The sequence below is a fragment of the Dasypus novemcinctus genome, chromosome 6 (assembly GCF_030445035.2).
Source record: "Dasypus novemcinctus isolate mDasNov1 chromosome 6, mDasNov1.1.hap2, whole genome shotgun sequence".
Lineage (NCBI taxonomy): Eukaryota > Metazoa > Chordata > Mammalia > Cingulata > Dasypodidae > Dasypus > Dasypus novemcinctus.
In genome coordinates this window covers 88,544,102-88,560,020 of record NC_080678.1, presented here as the reverse complement: position 1 = coordinate 88,560,020, position 15,919 = coordinate 88,544,102, and the positions used below count along the sequence as shown (strand labels likewise).

The 15,919-nt window shown below is 60.5% G+C and overlaps 1 protein-coding gene and 1 long non-coding RNA gene across 2 annotated transcripts in view; one reads left to right on the top strand and one right to left on the bottom strand.

Moving 5' to 3' along the window:
- C6H10orf71 (chromosome 6 C10orf71 homolog) overlaps positions 1-11,980 on the bottom strand; it is a 24,714-nt gene extending 12,734 nt beyond the window's left edge. The window contains 1 exon segment of the mRNA XM_004453591.4: positions 11,687-11,980. The gene's annotated coding sequence lies outside the window, so the exon portion shown is untranslated.
- Positions 11,516-15,919, top strand: LOC131278757 (uncharacterized). The gene is made up of 2 exons (XR_009186190.1): positions 11,516-12,073; positions 13,633-15,919. It is a non-coding gene; the product is annotated as an uncharacterized lncRNA (long non-coding RNA).

Genomic DNA, 15,919 nt, shown 5'->3' with positions numbered 1-15,919 from the left:
AATGTGTGAGCAGCAGATATGGCGTGTCCGTGTTGGGATGACATCTGTGATGGTATCGGCTTTTGTTTGCAAGGCACACCGCAGTTTATGACACACTTGGAAATCTGCAATCTTTTTTTTTTAAATACAGAAGGTGTAGATTTACCGAAAAATCACCCATACGTTGCAGAGTTCCTGATCACCATCCTTGAGTTTTGCTTCTCATGACCCCTGGGAGGTGGGCCGAGTAGGTGTTACGGCTACCCATTTCCAGGTGGAAAACAACGGCTCAGAGAGGTGCAGGGCTTGCTCAGCATCACGTCACATAGCACGTACGTAGGGGCTGGGGTTCTGCTCAGGTTCTCCCCTTCGCCACCCTGGGCTTTCTTTAGAATGGGACCCCTAACTCTGGTTCACGGGCTCCTGCACCCATCTCTGCCAGGGGGTGCGTAACCAGCTCTGTTTCCTGGCTGGGATGGAGCTCATGGAAGAAATGAGGAGCCCGGGTGGAGACACCTGCTGCACCTGCTCAGCTCGGCGTTTGCAACAACCAGCAGAGTGGAACGGTGGTTTCCACCAGCGGACACGGGGAGCCGGAGGCCCGGGCAAGGAGGCAGCTTCGTGCTCTCGCTTGCCCCTGCTGGCCCTCCCCACAGGAAGCCATTGGGTTTGCTCTGCTGTTGGGCTTGACCAGTGGCCTGCGTGTGGTTTTTGAGCCCCAGCACGTCGCGTGGACATAATTACTTTAACTGAGGGGTGTTTTCTCTGCTCAGGAAAGAGGAAGCAGGAAGACGGTGAAGATGGCGGGGTGGCGTTATCATACCCAGAAGGCCCCAACCAGCTGGAATCGATTCCTGGGCTCCCCCATCTGGTATTTTTCTGAGACATTGAATTGGGGGATCTGGAGGAGGGCTTCCTGCATTTGAACATGGAGTGGGCAGGTGAGAGGCCAAATTCTGCCCCGTGAACGCCTAGCCACCCTAACACGCCTCCCCACCCAGCCTGCTCCAGGCAGCGCGTTCTGCAAACATGGCTTGCTGCTCAGGCTTTAGTCGAGCGCTTGACCTGTCCGTGCAATTGCCAATTGCCAACAGCCTCCCAATTTGTGGTTTCTTTGTCTATGTCCTAAATCTTACGAGGTGAACGAGGGCCTGGTGAAATCAACGTCCTTTTTCGGGGTCTCCAGGAGAGAGGAGCAGGCATGTGCAGGCATCTCTTGAGGGGCTGGTTCCACTCCATGGTTGCACACACCTCACTAAGACTCTGCAGGCAGGCCTTGCCCCATTTTACAGCTGGGGAAACTGAGGCTACTGTCAGGCTACAGCTGGACTTGCACCCTTGGTTTTGACCCCAGTGCCCTGGCTCTTTTGGCTTCATGATGATTCCTGTTCTACTGTCCCCCTATGTGCCAATTGCTCTGCCCTTATACCCCCTTTAGACTTTGGGAGATCAGAATTAAAAAAAGAATTTATTGTGGTAGCATATATACAACACAAAATTCTCCATTTTCACTGGTATTCATCACATTCACCATGTTGTGCTCTCAATATCATCACCAAAATTTTTCCATCACCCCAAAGAGAAACTCTGTATCCATGAAGCAATAACTCCCTGTTCCTCCACCTTCCCCCAGCCCCTGGGAACCTCTGATCTACCTTCTCTCTTGGTGAATTTGCTCATTCTAGATATTTCATGTAAGTGGAATTATTCAAATACTAATCCTTTGGTGTCCGGTTTATTTCACTGAATGTTTTCAAGATGCATCCATATCTCATGCATCTGAACTTCTTTCCTTTCGAGGGCTGCTTGATCTTCCAGTTAGACCACCTTTTGTTTATCCATTCATCTGAGGACCTGCCAATTCTTCGGGGTATATACCGAGAAGTGGAATTCCCAAGTCATAGGAAATCACAGATTTTAAGTTCATTGTGTTCTTCTTGAGAAAGCATGGGGACTCATCACCCAGGCTGAACGCTCTTCCACATGTCCATTCGCTTGACAATCCATCAACCACCCTGCTCGTTGACACTGTCATGGGCAGGCCTTGTCCGGGCAGAATGGGGACGAGTCGCGGCTGTGAGGTGCCCGCTTTGTAACCGCGTCTAGACCTCAGACGGCCTTAACCTGCATCCACGGGGCAGGGTCTCTCAGGCACAGAAGGCACGGCTTCGATTTGCGCACTCCGTTTGGTCATTCAGCCTCGCTGGTAAACCGGGGGGCTCAGCCTGTACCTGGGCTGGCCTGTCTTGACTGACCCTTTCTAGGAGCTGGCCTGGGTAAGCCAAGGCCCTCAAGCCAAGACCTGGGAGAGGACGCAGCATCTCTGTCCAGCCCCGGGACACCGATGTGGTGGATGCTGGGGAGGGACTCTCACAGAAGCGCTGAGTTGTCACCATTGGAAACACCTCCCGTGAGTGGGGAGTCACAGCTGCATGGACGTGCGCCCCTCGGGAGACAGCCCAGGGTGAAATGCCTTCCCCGCGGCACCCACCCCAGCTGGATTCCCATTTCTGGCCCATGCGGTGCAGCCAGCTGCTGGCTCTAGACAGGTAGATCCCCCAGGAGTTTCTGAGCAGGGCCCGCCCTGGGGGCTCTGTTGGCGGCTGGAAGCCAGGTTGGCTGGTCGAAGGTCCTGAGGATGCCACGGTGGCTGGCACCTGGCGCCAAAGGCAGGGGACAGGCCTCCCTGGTCAGGCAGAGGAAAGAAGCCAGGTGTGTAAGAAGGAGAGCGAGAAACAGACGGCAGTTGGGGGCCTGGGGCACCGCTGCCCTCCTGGTGACCTTCCCGGGTGACTGCCTCTGACCAGGGCTGGCCTCGATGAAACAGAACCGCTTGGTCTCCGGGGGGAAAAACTCCGATTCGCTATATTTGCTGATGTCCGTGGCCGATTGCAAGCAGCCGGCCTGAGGTCACTGACGACCGATTGGGAAGAGGGGTGCACATCCGCTCTCCCCCTGCTCCGGGCGGGCTCCACAAGCGCTCAGATCCCAGCAGGCCGTTGGCTGCCCTTGAGTGGGCTTCAGTGTGGGCCTCTGGGTCTGAGTCCCACTCCTCGAGCTCCTCGTGTGTGAGCAGCAGCCCCTCCCGTGGCCACTGCTGCTATGTGCTGCAAACCCCGGCTCAGACGGCCTGGTGACCAGGGGCCTGGACTAGGTCAGGCGGTGGCTCTGGATGCTTCATCCACATGGAGGCTCTGTTGGGGGCTCTTTCAGACCCCGAGGGCCCAGCCCTGGCAACCAGGGGTCCTCGAGGCAGGAGCTGGTGGCAGCGACTCACCCTGTACGCACAGGCGCCCTGATTTACATTTACCGGAGCAGCTCTGCTGCTATGGGAGGGGGCAGGAGCAGGAAAGCAGCCCCAAGCCACTTGGCTGTCCCTCAGAGCTGGGGGACATGTCTGTTGGGGTGGAGCCACATCCCCCACAAAGACACGCTCCAGTCTTAACCCCCGGCCTGAGCGTGGGAACCATTTGTCGAGGTGAAGCTGGGACTTGGAGTTCAGGTGCAGACTCACTTGTGCACAGGATCTCCCAAGATCCCATCAGATGGTCCCCACTGAAGCAGGGTGGGCCTCCTGAGCAAACGGGGATGCGGAGGAAGAAGCCAGAATGCAGCAGAAACCGGAGGAGCAGATCCCAGGAGAGAGAGCATGACAGGGACAGCGGCAAAGCGTGGCCCTGCAAACACCTCGGTTCTGGAGGTCCAGCCTCCGAAACCACGAGATGATACATTCCTGTTGCTTGAGCCAGTCGGTGGGACCGGCACCGCAGCCCTGGCCAGCTAAGGCAGGGCTATTGAGGCCTGAGGAGAATCCAGGGCAGCCGCTGCAAGGTGAAAAGCCAGGAAGGAAGGGCGGAGGCTGGCAGAGCCCACCAGAACCCAGGGCCGCACCCACACCCGGGCCAGCGTGGGGAGGGGTGCACCCGCTCCTTCAGAGGTGGGGGCCGCCGGGGAGGAGGGTCCCGTCGGGAAATGGGGCGCAGCTCCTTGGTGCTGTTCTGTGTCCGCGAGTCTGACCTTGGCTGAATCACAGCAGGTCTGTGAGCCTCAGTTTTCTCATCTGCAAAATGGAGCGAGATGTGCACCTGCTAGAGCTGGCAGTGACAAAGTCCCCTGACTCAAGGAGACAGTGGCTAGCCCAGAACCTGGCACATCGTAAGTTCACTTGTTCATTCGTCTATTCATTCATGGACTCGTTTACTCAGCCCTTCCATTTTCCCCAGGAATGCCTGGCCTTGGATTCTGGAAATGGTAGCGAACTGGCCCGAGGAGGAATCAAACAGGTGCCTGAGCAGCGGAAGGAGCTGGAGACCTGAGTTCAAGTCCTGCTTCTAAGTAGAGTTTCAGGCCTCCAACCCGGTAAGGTAGAGACAATAAAAGATCATCCTGCTGGGCCCATCCCACAGACCTCCTTCTGCTGGAGATGTGGGGCAGTGTCCTGGATGCCCAGAGCTGTCCGTCTCACCGGGTCCTGGGTGCAACCCAGCTGGGGGGATCCCTGGACCAACAGGGGGCCCAGGATCAACTACAAGTGTGCCTTTCTCCAGGGCAGAACTTTTCAACTTGGTTTTCCCTCAGCTCAGGGTAGGAAACACAGTTACTGCATGGCACAGAATGGGCACAGCATCATAGAGAAAAATGAAAAACTTCCTGAAACAAAACTTAAGAACACACTCTTCTTGTATTACTACTCTATTTATCGCTTCTCTCCTCTCCTCTCCTCTCCTCTCCTCTCCTCTCCTCTCCTCTCCTCTCCTCTCCTCTCCTCTTCCCTCCCCTCCCCTCCCCTCCCCTCTTTCTCCCTTCCCTTCCCATTCCTTTCCTTATTTTCAAATAATCTCTTTGCCATTTAGCCGTTGATTCCATGGCCCACCAGCGAGTCGTGGCTTGCCGTGTTTTTTAAACTGGGCTAGACCAGGCACCCCAGGCATCCCTGGGGAAGCCCAATTTGCTGCCGCCCTGTCCACAGTGAACCAAAGTGTCACCTGGCAGGGGAGACGGAGACACAAAGAACGAACACGGAGGCTGGTGGGTCTGACCAGGTTCTCATGGGGGTGGGGAGGAGACCTCTGGGGTGGCGGGTCCGTGGGGTCGCCCTCTGCCTCTGAGTGTCCCCCCGCCCCCGGCACGATGCCTGTGCCCAGCGTGGTTGTTAAATGAGTGATGAGTGAAGGAATAGAAGAAATGCCCCTTTAGTGAGCACCTGGTGTAAGAGAGGCACGTTCTAGTATCCAGGGGTATTGATTCCTATTTATTGTTACTATCTACTTGGGTACAACCTCTTGGGAGGCAGGAATGACTCACTTTCTTTACAGGAGAGGACCATGAAAGTTCCAAGAAGTGGTGCTGGGGCTCCAGCCTGGGGCTGCAGGGTCCCTGAGATATCATAGCTGGAGTGGGGGAGGGGTCCCTGCAATTTGTATTTTATTAATTTATTTCTTTTTCTATTTACTTATTTATTTATGTACTGAGGACCGGATTGAACCTGGCACCTCACCTGTGGGAAGCTGGTGCTCAAACACCAAGCCACATGAGCTCTCCTGAGTTGGTATTTTCATTTGTTTTGCTTGTTTTTTTTTTTTAGGAGGCACCCGGACCTGAACCCAGGACCTCTGCTTGAGCCGTATCCGTTTCCCAACTTGCATTTTAAAAACCTCCCCCAGGAGCTTCAGAAATGCCTGCCCCAGGCGCTCAGTGCACACTGCCCCCTTTTGGGAAGCCGTGACCCGGAGGGCCAGCCCGGCCTTGCCCTGGCCACCCCCAGCCCCCAGGCGCCGGTTCGAGTTCCTCTGGTCTGTTCTCCTGGGAGTCCGGGCTGAGGACCCCCGGGCCGCGGGAGGTCACGGATCCCTGCCCCATCAGCCCTGGAAACCACAGCCCGGTGAAGGCTTTGGAATCACGTGGCCTCTGGACAAGCCACGCAAGTTCCCTGAGCCTGCAGGGGATGTCCGGCCTCTGTCCCTGAGCCTTGCCCGGAGAGGGGGTGCCCGGACGATGAGGCGCTTGGGTTTGTCAGGAGCGGGGTGCCCCTCAGCCAGTGCCCTCCCTCCACCCCGGGGAAGGGGGCTGGGCGATGGGGAAGGGAGACCCGGCTGGTGGCAGGCCCCTGTGGAGCAGCCCCAGAATGGGCCAGCTGGGCGCTGGGATGAGGGTCCAGGCGGGCCTCCGACTTCCCCACCTGTAAGAGGGCGTCTCTGGCCTGCGTTGGGCAATCCCAGGTGGCTGCCCGTTTACGGAGCTGCTTTGGCCTGCCCGGCACTGATGCCCGCCACCTCCTTCGACCGCCACGGCCCCCTAGGCCGGGGCCAGAGGGACATTGGACAGGGCCGCTAAGGGCAGCAGAAGGTGCCCCAGCTGGGGAGTGCAGGGCCGGGCTCAGACTCAGGCCTGGAACCACAGGGGGTCCCAGCACGGGGGGCGCAGGCCTTTCCTCTGCCCCATGGTCACGGCCCCCTAGCCTTCGCTTTGGTGAAGCTCGAGACGCTGTGCGTCGCCAACTGGGGAGAGCCTCCCTATCCTGGGGTCCTCGAGGACCCCGCACGTCCTCCTCCCTTCTAGTCCCAGTAGAATCCCCCCCGAGGCAAGAGGAAGACGTGGCCGCCCCGTTTGTCCTCCTGAAATCGAAAACCAAACGAAGCGCTCCTCCAGCAGTCAAGGGTATTTAAAACGAAGCTGCAGGGTTCAAGTGGACGTAAAAACAGCTTCTCGGAGAATCTCCTGGGGTGTCTGAGGACGGTGGCAGACCGCGCCCCCCCCTTTCCCGGGGCAGCGGGTGGGGGTCCCCCGGGGTCACCTGGAGGGCATGCTAAATGCAGCCTTTGACTCAGCAGCTCCAACCCGCTCCTGGGGGGCTGATGCTGCTCAAGTACAGGGGCCTGAGGTCAGTTTGCACAGCTCCTGGTTCTGGGCAGGGCGTGAATTAGAGACACCACCGTCCCCAGGGAGCTGTCGCCTGGGAGGGGAGAACAGGCCGAGCCTGTGCGGGCTGTCGAGGGTCCAGGAAGTGGAGAGAGAGAGAGCGCACGGCAGGACTGGCTCGAAGGCAGCACTGTCACGGCCCCCGGCGGGCTCCTGGGCTCTGGGGGCGGAGTGAGAGCCAGCAGCGCTCCCCCTTCCCAGGCCTGGGTGACCTCGGGTGACCTTGGCACGTTGCCTCGCTGCGCCTCGGTTCGCTCCTGCTGGGCGGTCGTGAGGAGGAGAGGCAAAAACACGGCGAGAGCAGAGGAGGCGCCCTCGGCTTCAGGAAGTGGGGGCTTCCACTGCCAAGACCCTGGTGCGGGCAGCAAGAGCGAGGGCAAGGACGCCCCGTCCCCGTGACAGCAGAGAGCGTGTCGAATGCCTGCCGAGCGCCCGGCACGTGGTAGGTGCTCGGGAAACGCGGGTGCCAGTCACTTCTCGCCCTGGAGGTTCTACAGTCGGGTTCCCCGGGCTGGGATCCAGGCGTGCTTGCCGGGTGAGGCCCTGAGTTCCGAAACCTCTTTGTGCCTTGGTTTGCACTTCCGTGAAATGGGCGTCCTGTGGAGTGGGACAGCGGCTGGCACCCAGTACCTGTCCAGTCCTCGCTGGCCATGGCTGCCCACCAGGGCCAGGGTCAGGGTGCCGGTGGCTGCCCGGTCCATGGTGTCGCTTTGCATTACCCCAGCTTGAGAGGGAGTGAGGACAAGCGGCTGGCCACAGCCTGGGAGGGTCCCACCTGTGCCTTTGTTTCGGGTTCTCTGCTCAAGGGAACCACTTGTTCCCCTCCCTGCTTAGAATAGCTGTCAGCCATCCTTCTGGGCCCTGCAGCACATCAACGGACCGGGTTCGAGGGGGGCGGCTGCATCTTCCAGGCCCCTCCAGCAGGTGCAGACGTCCCGGCAAGCACTTGTCCCGCGCAGGCACTGGAGCAGGGAACTCTTGTGCGCTCGTTTAAACCCTGCGTCCTGCCCTGGAGACTTAGGATGAGAAGCCAGGCAAATGTGCTCGCTTGAAGTCTCCTTCTCTGCCGTTAGAAGGGTGGGCAGAACTGGGGTGCTCTGAGGGTGGCAGGGGCTTCTCCAAGCCCCGAACGATGGTTCCGGGCGTGGAGGAAAGGTGGCACAGGGCGAGGGTCACCGGGGGGTCAGTTTTGCCCCGGAAGGGCTTGGTTCTGCAGCTCAGCTGGGAAAGTGAACCCGCCGGACCCCGAAGCCCCAGGGTTCAGAGTGGAAGGCGGAAAAGAGAACGTCGCAAGGTGGGCTGGACAGAGCTCACTTCCGCTCGACAGGAGGAGCCCGAGGCCAGGGGCCTGCTGAGGAGGGGCTAGCCAGCCTGCCCTGCCGGAGCGGCCCACCCCCGGGACCCCGCCAGGCCCCTCACAGCCTCCTGGGGGCTGTGCAGCCTCTCCACCCCGGGAGAAGGTGCGGAGGCTTCCTGGAGGCCCAAGGGGGGGCTGCAGTGTGGCTCCCGCGGGCACGCCCGTGTCCCTCGGGACGATTTGGACGCCGGTGAGTCTGTGGGAGGCTCGTGGGGGCTCTGGGTAGAGGGAGGCAGTGGCCTTCAGAACTGCCCTTCCTCAGCCAGGGGTGGGCCTAGCAGGGAAGGGGGATGAGTAGGGAGGCGATGCAGGTGGCCGGGGATGCCCCAGACCTGGGCCTGTTGGGGGCAGCGCCAGTGACCTGGGGCCTTGCAGGCTGGGATTGGCCGGATCAGGTGGGAATCCCGCCTCTGACGCAGAGCACCTGCTGGGGGGGCGGCGAGGGCGGCCCTGCTTCCTGCACCAGCGGGAGCCTCTGGAAATCCCTTCGGAGCCGTTCAAGCACACCAAAGCTTTTCCTCTCCCTGTTTCCTTCCTTCGGCTTCGGTGAAGGCCGTGGGAGCGGCGAGAGGCCGGGACCTGGCCCGTGTTTCAGCCCTGCTGTCCCTCCAACCCGGGCCCCTGTGGTCGAGCTCGGCGGGGGGGCGGGTGGGGTCTCTCAGGGAAGGAAGGCGCCAACTGAGGCAGGGAGCGGGGGTCCTGAGCAGCTGGACGGCCTGGCCTGGGGCTGGGCCCAGATGTCCGAACAGCGGGGCTGGGGCCTCGGGGCTGGGCAAAGCAGAACCTGGAGGGCGCCCAGGCAGACCCGCCCCCTGCCTTCCCCTGCCATGGCCAGCAAGGAAGCCCCTCGCCCTTCTTACTAAGCGAGGGGTCTTCCAAGTACCCCAAGAAAGCCCTACGCCGTGTCTCGGTTCTTCTAAGATCTCGCTGCCTGCTTCCCGAGCTATCCAATCCCGCTCTCCACTTGCCCCGACAGACTCAGGAGGGAATGCCCTTTGCACAAAGTGACCTTCAGGCTCCCACCTGCGAGCAGAGGTCAGCGGGCCTCGCGGCCCCTCCCAGCCCGGCTCTGCCTCCACCGCGGCCCCCTATTATTCACACCGGCGTGCGTCGCATGCTCAGCCCGTTCTGGGGAAGGTTCCAGAATGACACCGATGCCTTCCATCAGTGATGACACATCTCAGCCCTGCGGCCCACACCCCATTTTGGGGTTCTGACCCCTGCGCCTGGCCCTGCCCCCTTTCCCCCGCCTCCCCTCCACCCCTGCCAGCTCCTGCCACAAGTGACCAAATAGAAAACGTGGAGGGGGTTGCGTTTTTCCAACTCACTAAATGAAGAATGAGATTTTGCTCTGGGATGATAGATTGGCTGGCTTTGCTGAAATGCAGTCTGAACCCCCAAACGGAAATAAGACCCAGACCCACTCTGCCCTCTCGCACTGCCTTCTCTCCAGCAGCGCGGCAGAAGGAGCGAAGTCCAGGAGCTAATAAGGAAGACGCTGGCCCTGGCTTCCACCGAGGCTTGGGTTACCGAGTTTTCTGGCACTGATGGGAGGACTCAGGCTCCTTCAGGACGGGGGGCTTCTCCTCTTCTGGAAGGGTCTCCAAGGCTTCCTTCGGGCAGGAGAGAGAAGTGCAAAGCCCAGAGACCCTAGGTGACGATGTCACTCTTCGGGGAGCCCTGGACTTTGTGTCTCCGCAGCTCTGATCCCTCCAGACTGGCGGCGCCCACCAGGCCTTCCCTTCTCCCTGCGCAAGCACGGCCGCTCGGCCCACAAGCCTCCTTGGCACCAGAGAATCACCGTCGCTCCCATCCCCGAAACGCAGAGCTACCGCGCTCTGGGCTCAGGTCGCCAGGAGAGGTCTATTTATAAGTCATCCCGATAAAGCACAGTCCTCTGCCCTGCCCGGGCCAGGCCGACGGGCCGGGCGGCCGCTGACTCCACCTCCGTGCTCCCGGTCGCTGCTCCCCAACAGCCCCAGAGCCCCACCTCTGCCAGCCCTTCTTGAAAGCGGGTCCCGGGTGGGGACAGCACGCCCTGGGACCACCCACGGGCGCTGAAGGGCCCAGCTCACAGGCCGTTCTAACAGCCAGCGTGCGCACTGCTTTTATTATTTTTTTGTACCTAATTGACCCGTTTCAAAGTGGGTTCTGGGACAACATACTTCTTCTGTAAAGGGCCTTGTAGTAAGGATTTCTGGTTTGGGGGGTCTTTCTCCTAATTCCTTGACTCTGCCATGCTAGTCTGAAAGCGGTGGTAGGCAACCAATGAACACGTGGGGCTGCGTGCCAATAAAACTTTATTTACACAAACAGGCATCTGGCCCACAGGCCGGCGTTGGCCAACCCCTGCTGTAAGGGGACTCACGTGTTGGGAAAGCGGACCTCGCATGGCACGCGCACTCCCCGTTCCCTCCGGGATCCCGATGAGGTCAGGGGTGTTTTCACTTCTTAGACGGTAATCTTTCTCAAGGCGGCCGAGCCTCCCTCAGCACTCGGCTCTGCTCTTTTCAGAGATTAGCTCTTCTCCGTGAGGAAAAGACACGCTTCTGATCTTGGTCACGCCCACCCTGCCCGGTTGGGAGACCCCGGGGGTGTAAGAAGCCTGGGGGGGCGGAATCCACACTTGCTTTCCGAGTCCATGTGCCAGAATTTCCCAGGAGGTTTCTCTTTGTTCTAAGCTGGGGTACACCTGTGCAGGCCCGTGCTGGGGAGACCAGACGGCCGGCCTCTCCAACTCCACCTGCCAGCTACCGGAAAGCCGTGCCTGTCCCGTCACCCCCATCCGGCTTCCCGGGGCCGGGGTGCACACACAGGCACGGGCTGCCTAGCCTTGGGGAGCAGAGCGCCCTCCAGACGGCTCCCGGGGCTCAGTCCCCGCGTCCCTACCACGCACTCTGCGGGGCTAACCCCCCACCCCGCGCCCCAGCAGCCCATGCACAGACCCCGAGAACCCGAGCACGCCACGTGTCCCACGCCACGCCGCCCCGTGCAGCCTCCCACCCGCGCCTGGCACGGCACCGTGGCATGTACTCCACATCCCCCCTGCACCGCCCGGGCCAAGGGGCCCGCCACCTGCTCACCGTCCCTTCCACGCTCGGCCGCTCCGCCGGGCAGGCCTTCCGGAACTGGACGACACCCCACCGCAGCCCGGCTCTGCCCCTGGCCAACTCCTCTCCCTTCTTCGGGTGGGCTGCCCTGGGGATGAGAGGGGCAACTCGAGACCCGGACTTCTCGTTTTCTGCCAACCTGAGCGCCTGAGGGAAACGCTTAGCCCAGGAGCTGCCAGGCCCCGGGAAGCTGGAGGACCCAAACAGAGAGCCGGCCGGGGCCCGGAATGGAGTGCGTGTGGAAGAGGCAGGCGCGCGGCTGACACCCGCGTGGTGTCAAGTAACAGTCAGATTAAACAAACAGCCCAGCGGCTATTTTTACCTCCAGACCGGCCACTGGTAACAGATAACTTGGGGGAGTGCGAATCACTGGCTGCTCAGCTGGACCCGAAGCGCGACCCCCGGCCTCGCTCCAGAGCGGTTCCTCCAGGCGCACAGAGAAAAGCCATCGCCCGGGGCGCCGAGGGGGCCGGGGTTTGGAGGCGACGGCCCAGCCTCCCAGGGTGGACCCCGCGGCCGGCGCCCGGGCCTGCTGATGTCCCTGATCAGAAATAGCCCATTTCGTCATCGGCCCTGGACGACCGCGGCCCGCATTCCTCGAGGAAGGAGCCCGACGCCGCGGCCGTCCTTTGCCCAGCTGCGGCCTGGGGGACGGCCAGGCAGGGCCTTCGGGGTGAGGGTGACAGGAGGATGCAAAAGCCCCGGCCAGGTAAGCGCGCTCCTTCTTGCCTGGCGGAGGCAGGCCGGGCGGCCTGCGGGAACCTGGGCAGTTCCGGGGCTGCCCAGGAGAACCCCTGCTCCCGCCCCGGGGGACAGGCCCCTGCGCACCCCTGCCTCCTGGTGGCCGCTGCCCCCAGGACTCGGGTGGCCTCCCCGTCTTGGCACCCGCCAGCTGCTTCCTGGGGTGACCCCCTTCCCCTCCCATGGGGGTCCGGGCAGTCTGCTCAGCTGCCGGGATCTCATGCAAGAGGCTCTTTTTCTCTCTTCCCAGAGCCCTTCCCTCCCCCCACCCTCGATCCCGGGGTCTCTTCCAGGCAAGTAGCCTCTCCTTAGCTCCACTCGGAGTCTGGTACGACCCTAACTCTGAACCCTCGGCCGCTCAAGCCCCTTGGAAGGGCCGGCTCCCCGGGCCCACCAGAGAGAGGCGTCGGCCTGCAGGGCTGCAGGGAAGGTTCTAGATTCTCTCCTTCTCAGAGACCCCCAACTTGCCTTCGTCTCTAAGGCCTCCAGGACCAGCCTCCGGGATGCCTGCTCACCCCTTGGGCCTCAAGGGAGGCTTGGGGGAGCCTCTCAGTTTTACCCAGCTCCACCCACCTCCCTTGCTTGTGCAAACCAAGCCCCACGAAACGGATCAGCTTTAGAAGGAAACAGAGTTAAAAATAAAAGTAATGATGAACGCACAGGATTTGGAAGCCCGCCCCATTTGTCCCCCGTTATTCCCGACTCACTTAACTTCTCAGCCTCAGTGTACCCATCTGTAAGATGGACAAATCCCCTCCAATGTGCGGGGCTGTGGGTGTCAAAGCACTCACCGATGGGCGGCTGGGCCCTGGCCCAGCTCCCCACACGCACAGCAGGACTTTCTGTGTGATTTTCATGACGGATGCCTCATCCTCAGCCAGCGCTGCTGCTGTTTCCCCACTGTTTGTCTTTAAAGGGAATTTTAGCCCACTTACCTTTGTTAAACAGAGTTTTACGGTAAACTCCAATGCCTGGGATACCACGGATTTGATGTGCTGGTTATCCTTTTTCCCTAATACACATCGAAACAAATTTATAACCAGTTTGGGGTATCCTCCGTGTTTGACCCAAATCCTTTTGCCCCGTCTTTTAGAAAACGTTGCATGAACTGTCATTGACCGGCGAAGTTCGCCTTGGGGCTGAGACCTGGTTTCCTAACCTGCTTTCCCCACCTCTGTGCCAGACATTTCTTCCCCAACATACTTTTTTAGTCTTCTTTATTTTCTTTTAAATGTTACATTTTAAAAATATGAGGTCCCCATATACTCCCCACCCCCCTCACCCCACTCCTCCCACATGAACAACCTCTTCCATATTCGTGGCACCTTCACTGCACCTGGTGAATACATGTTGGAGCACGGCTGCACCACATGGACAGTGGTCTACATTGTAGTCTACACTCCCCTGTTCCACCCAGTGGGCCATGGCAGGACACACAATGTCCAGCATCTGTTCCTGCAGCACCACCCAGGACAACTCCAAGTCCTGAAAATGCCCCTCCATCGTATCTCTTTTAACTCTTTGCAGGTGGAGAAGAGGCTCCTGCCTTTCAGGATCCCAGAAACGGGGAGATCTGCTGAGCCGACAGTGTTGACTTGAAGCGGCTGGCTGGGAAGAGAGAGCCAAGAGGATAATGTGGGAACACTCAGGGCGGGCCAAGGGGGCCTGGCAGGGGCGGGAAGCTCGGGCACAGGCGTCAGCGGCGGATGGAAAGAGAACAATAAGGCACAGCTGAGCCAGCAGGCGCCTGGCCTGGGAGAAGGCAGGCCTCACTTGGCCTGCGCTCCAGCCCGCCCGCCCACCTGCCGCAGAGCCTCACGGCTTCCTGAGGACCCCCCTCCACCTGCCCCCGCCGGGCACCTCAAGTCTGCACCCGTGGGGGCTCCGGCACCGAGCCCGGCCGGGGAACTCAGGGGCCCGCGTGGGTGGGAGCTGGCGTCAGTCGGAGGGACTGGCCCAGGCCGGGCGACGGCTGGCTTCCAGGCCAGGAGCCGTGAGCCGCGTGGAAAGAATGTGAATGAAGACACGATTCTAAATGTAGCCTCCTGGACGCTATGTGAGCGGCCTGCTCCCTTATCGTCCAGGAAAACAAGGCCGCTTGTACCTTCTGCAGGGGCATAAAAAGAATGCTGTCCTCGGCCTGCGGGCCGCGCGTCGTGGCTTTAGCCGACACGCGTGTCCCGCGGCCCGCGCTGGCTCCGCGGTGGGACGACGGCTGACACCTGCGGCGGCCTCCATCCCTCCTGCCTGCGTTAACTCGAACTGCCAATGGCAGGCGGCGGCGGCCGCGTGGTCTGGGCCCTTCCGTGTCTGCTTCTGGGTGTCTGAGGCTCCCAGCAAATGGTAGGAGGCGGCTTGACCGGTCCTTTCACCCCAGGGTTGGGGGGGATGTGATGTCCTGTCCACAGAGCTGGGACGGAACTGCTTCACGAGGGCTCAGCTTTCCTCAGGAGCTATGTCCCCCGCCTCCTCCGGGAGGTGGACTTGCCTGGCTTAGTGGTGAGGATGCGGGCGACAGTGGAGGTAACACACACAGAAGGCTTGGTTTGTGCCATCCCTACTCCGGGAACCCGCCGGCTCACTGCAGCACTCTCACCTGTGACCTGGCCCCACTTTGTTCGAGCCGCGTGAAACTCTCCTTGTCCAGGAGCGGGGAATGGACAAGATAAGGAGGAAACTGGTATTTCCCGGGCACCCGTGTGTTCTAGGCCCTTGGCAAAGCATGCTTTCTTCACTGCAGCTCTTCTCTCCATCCCTGCAGGAAAGCGGTCGATGGTCCCACCTCATAGAGGCAGGAGCCGAGGCTGGCAGAGGTCCCGGGGGCACCCGGAGCCACGCGGCTGACGGGCTCTGGGGCAGAGGCAGGTACCTACCTGCGGGCTCAGCCTGCCCTGCTCTGTCACCCACGCCCTGCTCTCCCCACTCCAGGAGCACAGCTCTCTCCCGCCCCGTGCTCCCTGCCTTGCCCTGGAAGAGCCTGGCCAGGGCCCCCTGGAGCCATGCATGTGTTTGGGACGCCAGGGGGATTCTCTGCCTCAGGGTGGCACCAGGAAGTGTGCCCGCAGGGCTGGTGGAGAGGTGGCATGGCCCCGCTGAAAGGGCGGCTTGAGGCTGGCCAGCTGGGCCGCCCCGGGCAGGGGGCCCTCGGGCCTCGGCAGCCCCCTCAGGACTGGGACCTCCTTATCGGGAGCACGGCGTTGGCACATTTGACGGGATCTCGTCGGTTGGCGCCCCTCCTGCCCAGCTCGGGGAGGTCCTGTTTGGAGCTCACAGCCGGGAAAGAGACCCCCACCCCAGACCAGGCCAACATCCAGAGCCCCTTCTGCAGGGCCGCTGTTCTCCCAGCCCGGCGAGTCTGGGGTCCCAGATGGCGACTGTCACAGCCAATTGGGGCCGGCGGCCCTTAGCCTCGTTTTTCTGGATTGTTTGCTCAGGTCTTATCTATTAAAGGTTTCGAGGAAAAGAAACAGATCCTGCTCTGTGAAATGAAGTAAATGCAGTTTAGGAAAATGGTAACCAATGTGAACAAATACAGGGCAATTGTGGGGGGTCCAGGATCCCCTGGGACTGGGGTCTCCATAAGTCCCCTTTGCACAGGGAAGGACCTGGAAACTATGGTCAGTTGTTGGGCTGTGCGATGCCAACCAACTTATTCCATGGAGGGCTGGACAGTAAATATTTTCAGGTTCGCAGGCCAGATGGCCTTTGTCACACCCATTGGGCTGGGCCATTGCAATGTGAAGCCATCATAGACAATGTGAAAGTGAATGGGCATGGCCCTGGCCCAATAAAACTTTACTGATGGACACAGAAA